Source organism: Aythya ferina (assembly GCF_964211825.1).
Source record: "Aythya ferina genome assembly, chromosome: 2".
In the NCBI taxonomy this organism is placed as follows: Eukaryota; Metazoa; Chordata; class Aves; order Anseriformes; family Anatidae; genus Aythya; species Aythya ferina.
The window spans coordinates 75344817-75356939 of NC_140297.1; the positions used below are offsets into that span (position 1 = coordinate 75344817).

Sequence of the window (12123 nt, forward strand, 5' to 3'; positions counted from 1 at the left end):
GCTGAGACCTGAACTGGACCTGAACAGGACATCGCAGCGGGAGACCTGAACAGGGCCTGAACAGGACATCGCAGCGGGACAGACATCGCACCGGAGCAGGACATCGCAGCACCGGAGCAGACATCGCAGCCGAGCACGGACATCGGCGCGGCGCCGGGACCAGTGCCGCCGGGGACCAGCGGCGCCGCGACATCACAGCGCCGAGACTGAGACATCGGAGCGGCGCGGGACATCGGACTGGACATCAGAGCGGACATCGCACCGGCGCTGCACCTGACCAGACACCGAGCCGCAAACACTGTACAAAGGACTCACGGTAAGACACGGGGAAAGGAAACCGTGGGGAGCGTGGGGAAAGATCCGCGGGGAAGCGCGGGAAACGGAACCGCGCAGGGACGCGGGAAAAGGAGCCGCGGAAAACGCGGGACATTGAAATAATCGCGGTGCGATGCGGGACATCCGAGATGGAGTTGCTACGGGAGACCAGAGGCGTCAGTGGACAACGGTAGTCGACTCTCACCGTGTGGCGAGTCGGCACAGAGCAGAGGGACGGACATCAGGACCCTGCAGCCTGTCTGACGTAACCATGGAGGCAGCAGCGGCTGTGCAGCTTCTCTCTAGCATTCCTTTTCTAAGAGGTTTACCTTGCAATGCAAAAAAGACTATTCGTCCCCAGATCGGTGTTATAACTATGTTTCTGGATAACATTCCGTGGGGTTGCCACATTCTACAGACTATTAATGACGAATTAGCTCTATTGCGGGGCAGGAGTGCAGAGACGCAGATTACACTGCCAAATGACCACCGGCAGGCTGTTTCACAAACAGCTTCTAAGGTTGCAGCTGGCACTGCCTGCAGCCGTATAGCAGACGTTACACTCTCTTTCCTAACTAGTAATCATGTGTCTCATCCATTTGTGGTGAATGGTCAGTGGCAAAAAGAAAAGGGGGAGAGTAAGGGGCGACAAAGACAGAAACGGTACCAGGAGGATGCCACTGACACTAACAGCACGGGTAATAGGAGTAGTATAAGTGACACAGGTGTGGGGCGGTGGCGGGCGCTGCCGCGCTGCGGGGCACTCTGCCTGCTGCTCGCCCTCGCCGGCCTGTGCACTGCTGCCGACAGTGTTAGAGCAAAATGTGAAGACTGCTCAGATGGCAGTGATGAGAGTGCTTGTGTGAAGAAGACGTGTGCTGAATCTGACTTTGTGTGCAACAGTGGTCAGTGTGCGCCAAACAGACGGCAGTGTGATGGGGATCCAGACTGTGAAGATGGGTCTGACGAAAGTGCTGAGCTGTGTCATATGAGAGCATGCCGGGTAAATGAAATCAGCTGTGGTCCTCAGTCAACCCAGTGTATCCCAGTGTCCTGGAAATGTGATGGTGAAAAAGACTGTGACAGAGATCCTGATTGCAAGGATGGAAGTGATGAAATTAACTGCCTTTCTCAGACCTGCAGGCCAGACCAGTTCAGATGTGAAGATGGGAACTGTGTCCATAGGAGTAGGCAGTGCAGTGGTGTGAGAGACTGTCTGGATGGCACTGATGAAGCAAACTGTAACAATGTTATTCAGTGCTCTGGACCTGGCAAATTCAAGTGCAGAAGTGGAGAATGCATAGATATCAATAAAGTGTGTAACCAGCAGAGAGACTGCAAGGACTGGGGTGATGAGCCCCTGAAGGAATGCATCATAAATGAATGTGACTGTCCAGCTGGGTTTGAGTTTGTAAACAAGAGAAACTGTGGAGACATTGATGAATGTCAAAACCCTGGTAGCTGTAGTCAAATGTGTATCAACCTGAAAGGTGGCTACAAATATGAATGTAGCCATGGCTATCAGATGGATCCTGCTACAGGAACCTGGAAAGGGCCATACGGGTACAGAAATACAAATAACACCTGTGATTACAATGACACTGCTAAGCAGGGTTTAGGGGTTTATGGCACGGAGACAAGGGGTAACAACTACAGTGTTTGGAACAATTGTACAGCTTTGGCCTTACCTCCTGATGTTTCTCTGATTTGTGGGGATAGGGCCTGGCAAGGTATCCCTGCAAATGCTATCAGATGTCCATGTTACTTAGATAAACTCATTGTATTTGCTCCTAGCTTGTTACAGTTGTGTGAGATCACCAGACATAAATGGGCATTGCTTGCACCGGATTGCAATGATAATGTTGAATTGTGTGGGGTTGCAGCTAGAGCGGCATTGGCAATTTTAGTGCCTGGAGTGGCATCTGCGGCCGCACGTAACAACTGCTCGGCTGCGGGGATCGGCTGTGGTGTGGACACCCCTAGGTGCACCCTGAGCGTTTTGTTCGGAGGGGACTCCACTCTCAGCCGCTCACCACAGGAGCAAAGATCTCCTGAAACTGCAGACAAACAGTATGTTTTCAGCTGCTGGAGGGATACTAACTGGAGTGTTAATAATTGTATGTGTTATTCTTAAATGTCCAGGTATTTTGTGTTGAAAGTATTTGTGTAAGGGTAAGGTTTTAAAACAAAGTGTTGCAAGTCATTTCACGAGGAACACAATGAGAGACAATACTTGTTTGTTTGCTTATCATTCTAAATTATGTTCTTGTGGTATGATTGAGAGTGAGATGTGCCAGAGGCCTCTGGGTGTGCGATTGTGCTCTGTATGTGTGATTGTGCTGTGTACTGTGTGAATGAGAGCGCGCTTTTGCCACAGTGCAGGTTATTGCCTTAGTGCAGGTTTGCCATAGTGCAGGTTATTGCCTTAGTGCAGGTTTGCCACAGTGCAGGTTATTGCCTTAGTGCAGGTTATTGCCATAGTGCAGGATTCCGGAATATGGCCCTAGTACAGGTTATCATTGCCATAGTGCAGGATTCCGGGATATTGCCATAGTGCAAGCCAAAAGCATAGGAAATTGGTGCCGGCAAAAAATCATAGAGAAATGGATTTATTACAGCGCTTTTTAGAAAAAACGGGGAATCAATTGTAAGCAACTAGCAGAACGAGTTGCGATCGGTCGAGCAAAATCAAGTTTCACTAGTACGGAGTCATTGTTTGAAGTAGCCACTTGGAGAAATTTAAGGGAATGTACTGTTTAGACCTTTTCAACTCACAAATTCATTACTTTCCTGAAAGAGCACATGAGAAAGAGTCAATATGGTATCAATCCTTTCAATCAATGGTTCACTGATTTGTTTGAAACAATGCATAGATGGTTACTGGGATTAGTCAAAGGGGGATTAAGGATTCTGTTCATTGTGGTGTCAATCATCATTACACATAGTATTATGTTAAATGTGGTTAAAGGGTTACTTGCAAAATGTTATAGGGATTTTGAAGTGGTGCCGGGAACAGGTACCCAGTGGATCACTGCAAAGTGGACTGAAGCAGTTTTAGAATCTGCACACGCTGAAGACGACCATGAAGAGGTTCCTGATAATCATTCTGACAATGACGTGGGCTGTGACACCCTTTGATCACCATCAAGTGATTAGGTTTAAGTGTGTTACTATTAGATTGTGTTACCATTAAGTGCTTACAGTAATTGTAGTGTTATTAGGGTTAAGTTATATAGTTGTGTTATGTTATGTATTTGACATCTGCTGTAAAACCAAGTACTGCTTGTACAAAAAGAAAACGGGGGAATTGTTGGGAATTGGCATAATTGTTCGATCTAAGCTTGCTTTAAGCAACCAGGGGTAGGCCTCAGAAATCTCAGGGCCTGCTGTAGCTGAGCAAACCAAGCTGCCAGAGTAACTGTGAGAAGCTCCCACTGCAATGACTCCCACATCACCCAATTAAGGAACTCAGAAAATATTGTTACCAGCAGCTGGCCTCAAGGACTAGGTCTACGTGACCGCTAATCACAAAGGGGGTTGTTTTCCTAACTTCTAATCAAAAGGGGGGTTCTTTTCTTGCAGGTGGTGTTATTTTCTTAACGGTTTGTCTGAGTGCTTTTGACCAATAATCTTGTGTGAAACACTGTCCACCCCTGTAAAATTCACTATAAAAGTTGGGCTATACGGGCAATAAAATGGAAGCATGATCTGACTCGGCTGGTGTCTGTCGTGCTTTCGTCCGTGCTTCGCAACACTGATGCATATATTATTCACAAAACATTTTTACCTAACACATGCAAGATGAGACCTGGGAAAACAGAATACAGGATTTTGAAAAGCAGTATGCCCCACAGTTTTTTGAAATGACAGACATACCTTCAGATGTCTGCACAGTCAGCTGTGCACATAAAATATGTCATTTGTCTTTGGCACAAATGTTTGTTCAAATGAATTTGCCAGTGAACCAATCTCTAAGTGCCTTAAAATAAATAAATAAATAAATGAAAAACCTGTGATGCAGTCTCCTAAAGGTTAACTCTGCAGTGGTAGAATGCACAGTCACATTGCAGAATGTAAACAGGTATTTGGTTCAGTCAGTTGTCTTTGAAATCTGGCGTTCAGTTTTCTTCTCTTTCCAATACAACTCAGTAAGAAGCAAAAGCACCACAAAGACAGAATCTCCCCTGCATTGCATTGATACATTATGTTCAGTCTCGGTTATAGACCATGCCTAGTGGAATAATTTGCTTTATACTCTGACTTAGAGGGGACTCATGCCATAGAGAAAAAGAATTGCACATGAAGACAGAAAACTCACTTCAAGTGGCAATTGTTGTACAGAAATGGACAATATCTGGAATATCTTGTTTGAATATCAGATATTACAATATCTGGAATATCTTGTCCCTCCTGCTGGTTGCTAAGCAATTTCCCTGGGTTTCCCCACTGCCCAATAATGAAAATAGTGTTCCAACTATATTCTTCAGCAAAATAAACAGCTATATATGTACGTATATATATGCTTTCCATTCTGCTTTGAAGAATGTTTTCCTGTGAACATCTGTGCAAATGAAAGTTGGAATTTTTTTGTGAGTGGGAGGTAGAATGGCCTACGTAAGAAACAAACCAGGGAGGAAGGTTCTCCATACTTTTGTGTTAAGAAAAATTCTACCTTTGGAGACCATCTGACATCATTTCAAGGATAACCATGGAATACTATATGGAATGCTGTTACTTCTCTCTAATGAAACTTGCATGTTTCAAAGGATGTTCATAATCTACAATTAATTCTAATGGACTTTTCCAGGTTTATTTCAGGGAGTGCTTTATTGAAAGATGCTCCATATGAAAGGTCCTATGACTTGGACAGAAAGGTAACTCCTAGCAAACGTAAATGTCTGGAGGATTTTTCTTTCCTTTTTCCCCCACATCTCTCCATATGAGGATCAACACTGGTGCTGAAGGGTTTGCAACCAACATTGCCATAAATACTTGCTGCATGATGGCTAGTCATACAAGAAAGCTCTTGTTATTTATTTATTTTTTAATTAAATAACAAAGAAACAAAAAGTATTCTGATAGGTACGCTTTCTATCTCCCAAGAAGACATAGAAATGTAAGTGTTCTTTGACTAACAATCATTTTCAAAGCCAACAGATTGACTGTGTTTTTAAGCTGAAGGCAAGATTCATTAAAGTCAAATTATAAAAGAGAGAAAGGTTGACAATGAATAAATGAATGAAAAATGCCACTGAAATCAGTTGGATTCAGTTAACCAAGTACTGGAGGTTACTCTCTTGATTTTCTGGATCTGAAAGCTGAGGAATGATACAGGTTGGAGAAGACTGCAGTCTGGGTATCACATAACAGCTCTCGAAGCAGTGTCTACTCAAAACTCTTGTACCTAAATTTCTTTAGGTACATGACCATAATTGACTATGCACTAAATAGTTCCCAATGCACAAGCCCAGCCAGAGGCTGACTACATTCTTCCTACTGGGATGACAGGTAGCAGCTATTTAATATCTATTAGCATTCAGAATTAGAGTATCATAAAATGTCCTGAACTGGAAGGGACCCACAGGGATCGAGTCCAACTCCTTTTGATCTGATGGCTTCCAGCTGTTCTGTCCAGAAGGAGGACTCTATGTAATAGGATCCTCCTCTCTCAGCTCTGTCTTCTGACTCAGAAATCTGGGGAGTCACAGCAATAACTGACTTCTACTACAAAAAAAACAAGGTGGACAAGGAAACGGTAGCTTTCATTTTTTTCCCCTTTTCCCCTCAAAAAACAGCAGTGCGTTGTATGTACCACCTGTGAAACCTACCTGTTGTAAAGGAAAAGCAAGGCCTGTGCCTTTTGGAGAGATTACACTGACCAAACATGTCCTGCAGAGTTCTCTCACTGCACATGATGACATCTCACCTGGGTACACATATAGTTGTCTTTCTTCATTGCTACAATATCTCACTACCTCTCCAACCTAAAAACCTCAGTCTAATTTTTCCTCCAAAAAGAAATGCTACTGTTTAACGTACCAGAAACCTTCTCCATTCCTAACAAATTGTTCATCCATTGACTGCATTCACACCTTAGGCTGGTGAGTTTTCCTCCCCTCGCAGGTGGTGGAGGAAGGTATCATATTCCCAGGTGCTGAGGTCTGAACTAGAGCTGGGTGATCAAGTGCCCTAGCTGGCAAGTGTGTTGCTTCGGGACAACAGCCTTCACTTTTGCCAAAAAAGGTGGCACTGTCACATATTCCTAAGTCTAGCCTTTGGCCAGAACTTGTGTTTCTGATGCCACATTGGTTGCTGCTTCAGGGAGCTGCTGATTTTGTCTTCTGAATGCAAATTGACAAAATTTTATCATAATGTAACTAAGATCTTTGCTTTGCACCTTAAAGAAGGCACCATTCTGCATAAGAGAACAAGACAGACAGACAACGAATAACAAAAGCAAGAGCAGAAAGTTAAGATTTGTTGTAAGTGCACTTATTTTCCAAAGTGCTGAGCATGGAGAAACCTACCAAATTCAGTCAGGATTTAAAAACCTAATGTTTCTGGAAGACTAGCCACAACTCCTTCCCTCTTGCAGGTTATCAACAGAGAACTCACTGTAACGAAGCTCTCTCAAACACTTGAAACTCTGATAGAAATAGCAGACCTGTAACACAGACTGCTGGCCACCACCTCATGCGGGCTAATCACTTGTTTTACCACTGACTGTTCATGTCGACTTGCTCTTGACAACTAATGTAGGCAGTTAAAAGGCTCCTAAAGTCAGGCAGTTAGGAAAATCTCATCTTAGATAACCAATACTTTTGCACTTTAGGATATGTCACCTTTATGAATTTTGCTTTATAACAGCTCACTTGCATATTGAAAACAACATCGAATATTAATCTATATGGAGATTTTTTTCTTTTTTAAAGAAGAATTTTTAAACCTAATATTGTACAGATTTTAAGATTGGAAAATAGTATTATCTGATATATCAAAGCTGCAGTGAGGCAGAGTTTATCGTAAATGTGATACTATTTTAAAGAAATTAAGAAGAAAGCACTGCCTCATAAGTACTTAAGCTTTTAGTTAAATAGTAATGCTTAATTTCTATTAATTTCAGTTACAAAAATTCACCTGTATTTATCAGTATAAGAACTCTGCTTTTAATCCTTATAAATTCAGTTCACGGAAGATAATTACAGTGTACTTTGAAGAGGACTGTCAGATATGTTAGTCTGCTAAGCTAGGTCATATTCAGAATGCAGATTTAGCTCTGGCAAAATTTGTGTGAAAATCGCTGCAGCCTATTTCTTATACAGAACTTATAAGAACTTTCTGCTTTCATATGAGCTGTGTGATTTATTGATTTATTTTCAGAATTAGAGAGAAAATACCGACTCATTTATTTACTATTTTTCTCCATTAAATCAATATTTAGAATAAATCTGATTTTGACTATATAGTTAAATTTCATTTCATTATTTTCATTATGAAAGAAACCAAGGTTTTCCAACCAAGATCTCTATTTAACAGATATATATATATATATATAATCTTATTATGCCTATCTTATCAGGCACATGGTAGAGTATTTAAGTTCTATTCAGCTCTGTAATAAAAGATAACCCTCAACAAAATGCCATGTGTGATAAGATACATCGGTTTGAAACTAGCTGCTAGCATAAATTGAATTCATAAATGTATTTCCTCCAGGTGAAATAAAAAAAAAACCTGTAACTGATTTAAGACTGAATGCATTTATCAACAACACTTCAAAATAAGAAAAACTATTACAAAGTATACTAAATAAAAACACAACAAGAATGCCTCACTCAATAGGTTCATCTGCATGTCTTACATTCAAACTGTTTTAGGTAAGAAATGCTAAATAACATATTCAAGCAACATTTATTTTTCTTGTTATGATGGAAGAATTCACATATGAGTAAAGATTTTCACATATGAGGTCTTGAATGTGTTAGTGGGGAGATTTCTGATAGGCAAAGTTTGTAATTTTTCATAAATTTAATCCATATGGTGTCTGGAGACTGAAACAACAGATACAGCAGAAAACAAGCGTATCTGTTTTTGCCCATTCAAATCAAAGCCACAGTGGCTGGGAATGGACTTTGGAGCTCATCCTCTGTCCCAACATTTGTTTCTTAAGCCCTAGCAACAGCACCTGTTGATTGTATAATCAATAGTGTTTTTACAGAGCAGTGACCAGCTTCTCCTCTTTACAAAACCACCATGACAAACAAGTGACTTCATACTTCTGCAAAAAGATAAAAAATGATTGAAAGAATGTGAAAGCCAGAAGGAGCCAGGAGGTAAAAGCCACGGATGGTGGAGTTCATGCTCCCTATCACTTGACTTGTACAATGCAGGCAGTGACTTTCATTCCAGGCACCTTTGCAGCCAGGGGCTGGGCACATGGAGCCTGGTAGCGCAGGCCTGAATTTGGAGTAATGCAAAGGTAGGCATGTGAAACACCACAGCTGAATCTATATCTATTTTTATACAAAAAAAATTGTTGCAAGGTTAAGGAACTGAACAGCAGCCATCAGCCTGCCTGAAAATTCGGCAGGTGACTGATGGTCCCTGCAGAGACCAGTTTGTAGCTGTCTAAAAAATATTAGTTTAGATATTTTCACATATATGTTCCAGGTAACTCTACCTTACTATATAAAAGAAAGAAATGGAAATTTATAAACTAAGTTTTATTAAGGCAAACATTCCAAGTCATATTTCAGCTTGATACATATTTTAGCTTGATTCAGTATGCACTGAATATAAAAAATAAACTGTTTCACAGTGATACTTTCAACTGGATTTATTCCTCTATCAGATCTTCTACAACAAACAGATAACGTGTAAAGCTTATAGTTTTATGAGAGGTCAAGTATTTTTATTTATTTAAATCTGCTGACAGTCATTTACTAACTTAAATACATATCTAATTTTCTGAACAGGTTTTCTGAAATTGGTTTTTCATCCTTTCTGTATTATCAAGTGTTGCCCATTGTATCTAACAAGCCTTCTATTTTATTGCAAAGCATAAAACCAATATATTTTTAAAATTAGACTCTAAAATCTAATTAGTTTTCCCAGGCAATAATATAGGACACTACAGCTGTAAATCTTTAATGCACAAACATAGTGACAGAGGATTGCATTTATTATAGCTCATGACATTTTAATTAAAATATGTACCTATATTACTATATGGAGCAATCATATGAACAAAAAATATAGTATTTTATTGTTTTGAAATACCTTAGATGATAAAAATACTTATATTTCTAATATCTGATATGCAATCAACAAATACTTGATGTAATGGATTATAAAATGTAGAAGAATGGAACGATGTGCTTAAGCAATAATTTATTTATGTTTTAGAAAGAAAAGAAAAATAATGCTAAAGTGTTCACATGGCTCAAGGAAATGGTATGGAATGGTAATGAAGATTTTATTTTCTTTAAAATGATGTAGACAATATACAAGATTAAACCATATTTTTTGCAACAAGGACTTGACTTCTAAAACTGCTACTGAATTTTCTAATAGTCTTTTGTTACTAAAAATGCTACTTTGCCAAAATCAAAAGGATCTTTGAAAGAAAAACAGTATTGATTAAATCTCCTCCCATCAAAAAGTATTAAAAAAATTTAAAAAATCACAATTTCACATTTTCAAATTGCTTATGAATGACCAGTCAAAAATCACTTAAAACAAGTGCTCTATTCAGAAGATCAAACCATCTCCATTTTCAAAACAGAACATATAATTTATTGATGTTTTCCCAATTTCTTTTTTTTTATAAAATAATAAAATATTGACCTTCTGTTCTCTTTCAGAAAGGAAAAATATTTTGCCATTACAAAAATGTAGTGGAACAGCTTGTTGGCTGTAGAGTTATTGTTGGCTTCCAAAAAAAAAAATAAAAAATAAATAATCCAAACACATCAGAAACATGAATTCTCCTATATTTAGTTTGTTGAGCATGACCAAGAATTCACAAAATTCAATTGGGAATAGATAAACTGGTCATTATATTTAGTGTTGGTGTGGCCTTATGTTGAATATTGCATGCAGACCTCCACAATACAAAAAGGATGTTACTTAAAAGCATCCAGAGGAGGGCAAGAAAGCTGATGAAAGGGCTGGAAGGCATTTCCTGTGAGGAGAGACTTGGGTTGTCTCCTCTGGAGAAGAGGAGGTTGAAAGGGCTCTCTGCAACTCCCTGAGGAGGGGAAGCACAGAGGAAGGTGCCAGTCTCTGCTCCTGGTCACTGATGGCAGGACAGCCAGGATCAGCACAAAGTTGTTCCAGGGTCAGACTGGACATGAGGAAAATGTCTTTACCATAAGGGTGGTCAAACACTAGAACAGGCAAGGTGGTTGATGCCCTGTGTCTGTCAGTGTTCAATAGGAGTTTGAATAATGCCCTCAGTAATATATGCTTTAACTTTTGTCTAGCCCTGAAGAGTTCAGGCAGTTAGAGTAGGTGATCTTTGAAGGTCCCTTCCAACTGTCCTGTCCTATCCTGTTCTATCCACTGCAGGGAAGTGAGAGGATTCAATGTTAGAAGAAGCCAACAGACTGCTATTTAGACAGGATTCTTGCAAATATATGTATATATATACACATATATACTATAAAGGCGATAGAATTGCAAAGACAAAGAAAAAAAGAGCTGGTGATATGTGTCGTGGTTCTGCTCGAGTGGGCAGCCGAGCTCCACCACAGCCGCTCTCTCACTCCCCCTCCTCAAAGAGGAATGGGGAGAAAATATGTGAAAAGGGCTCAAGGGTTGAAATAAGGAAGAGAAAATCATGCAATAATTATTGTAACGGGCAAAACAGACTCAGCATAAGAAGATAGTAAGATTTATTGCTCATTACTAACAAGCAAGAGAAGTGAGAAACAAAGGAAAAAAAAAATCAAAAGCACCTTCCCCCCCATCCACCCTCTTCCACCTCCTCCCCCCGAGCGGCGCAGGGGAACGGGGGAATGGGGGTTATGGTCAGTCTACAGTGCTTCTTCTCTGCTGCTCCTTCTTGGTCACTCTCATCCCCTGTGCTGTGGGGTCCCACCCATGGGATGCAGTCCTTGATGAACTGATCCGGCGTGGGCTTCCCACAGGCAGCAGCTCTTCCAGAGCTGCTCCAGATATGGGTCCGTACCACGGGGTCCATCCCTCAGGAGAAAACTGCTCCAACCTGGCTCCCCCACGGGCAGCAGCTCCTGCCAGGTCACCTGCTCCTGCGTGGGCTCCTCTCCACGGGCTACAGGTCCGGCCCGGAACCTGCTCGGGCAGGGGTCTTCCACAGGCGGCAGCCTCCATTGGTGCAGGTCCACCTGCTCCACTGTGGTCTCCTCCATGGGCTGCAGCATGGAACCCTGCTCCACCGTGGTACTCCATGGGCTGCAGGGGGACATCCTGCTTCACCATGGTCCTCACCACAGACCGCAGGGGACTTCTGCTCCGGCGCCTGGAGCACCTCTCCCCCTCCTTCTTCACTGACCTTGGCACCTGCAAGGCTGTTTCTCACTCCCTTCACTCTCCCGGCTGCTGTGTGGCGCAGTGTTTTTTTTCCCTGTCTTAAATATGCTCTCACAGAGGCGCAAAACAGCATCGCTTATTGGCTCTGCTCTGGAAAACAATGGGGCCCTTTCCAAACATGGGGCAGCTTCTAGATCTTTCTCACAGAAACCACCCCTATGGCCCCCTGCTACCAAAAGCTTGCCACGTAAACCCACTACAATATGTCAAGTCTTTTCTCATTATAATCAACTGTAA

The 12123-nt window shown here is 41.6% G+C and overlaps 1 protein-coding gene across 7 annotated transcripts in view; it reads right to left on the reverse strand.

Annotated features, from left to right (window-relative positions):
- The window catches only part of CDH12 (cadherin 12), a 588550-nt gene that overhangs the window by 76422 nt on the left and 500005 nt on the right, over positions 1–12123 (reverse strand). The window lies entirely within an intron of this gene.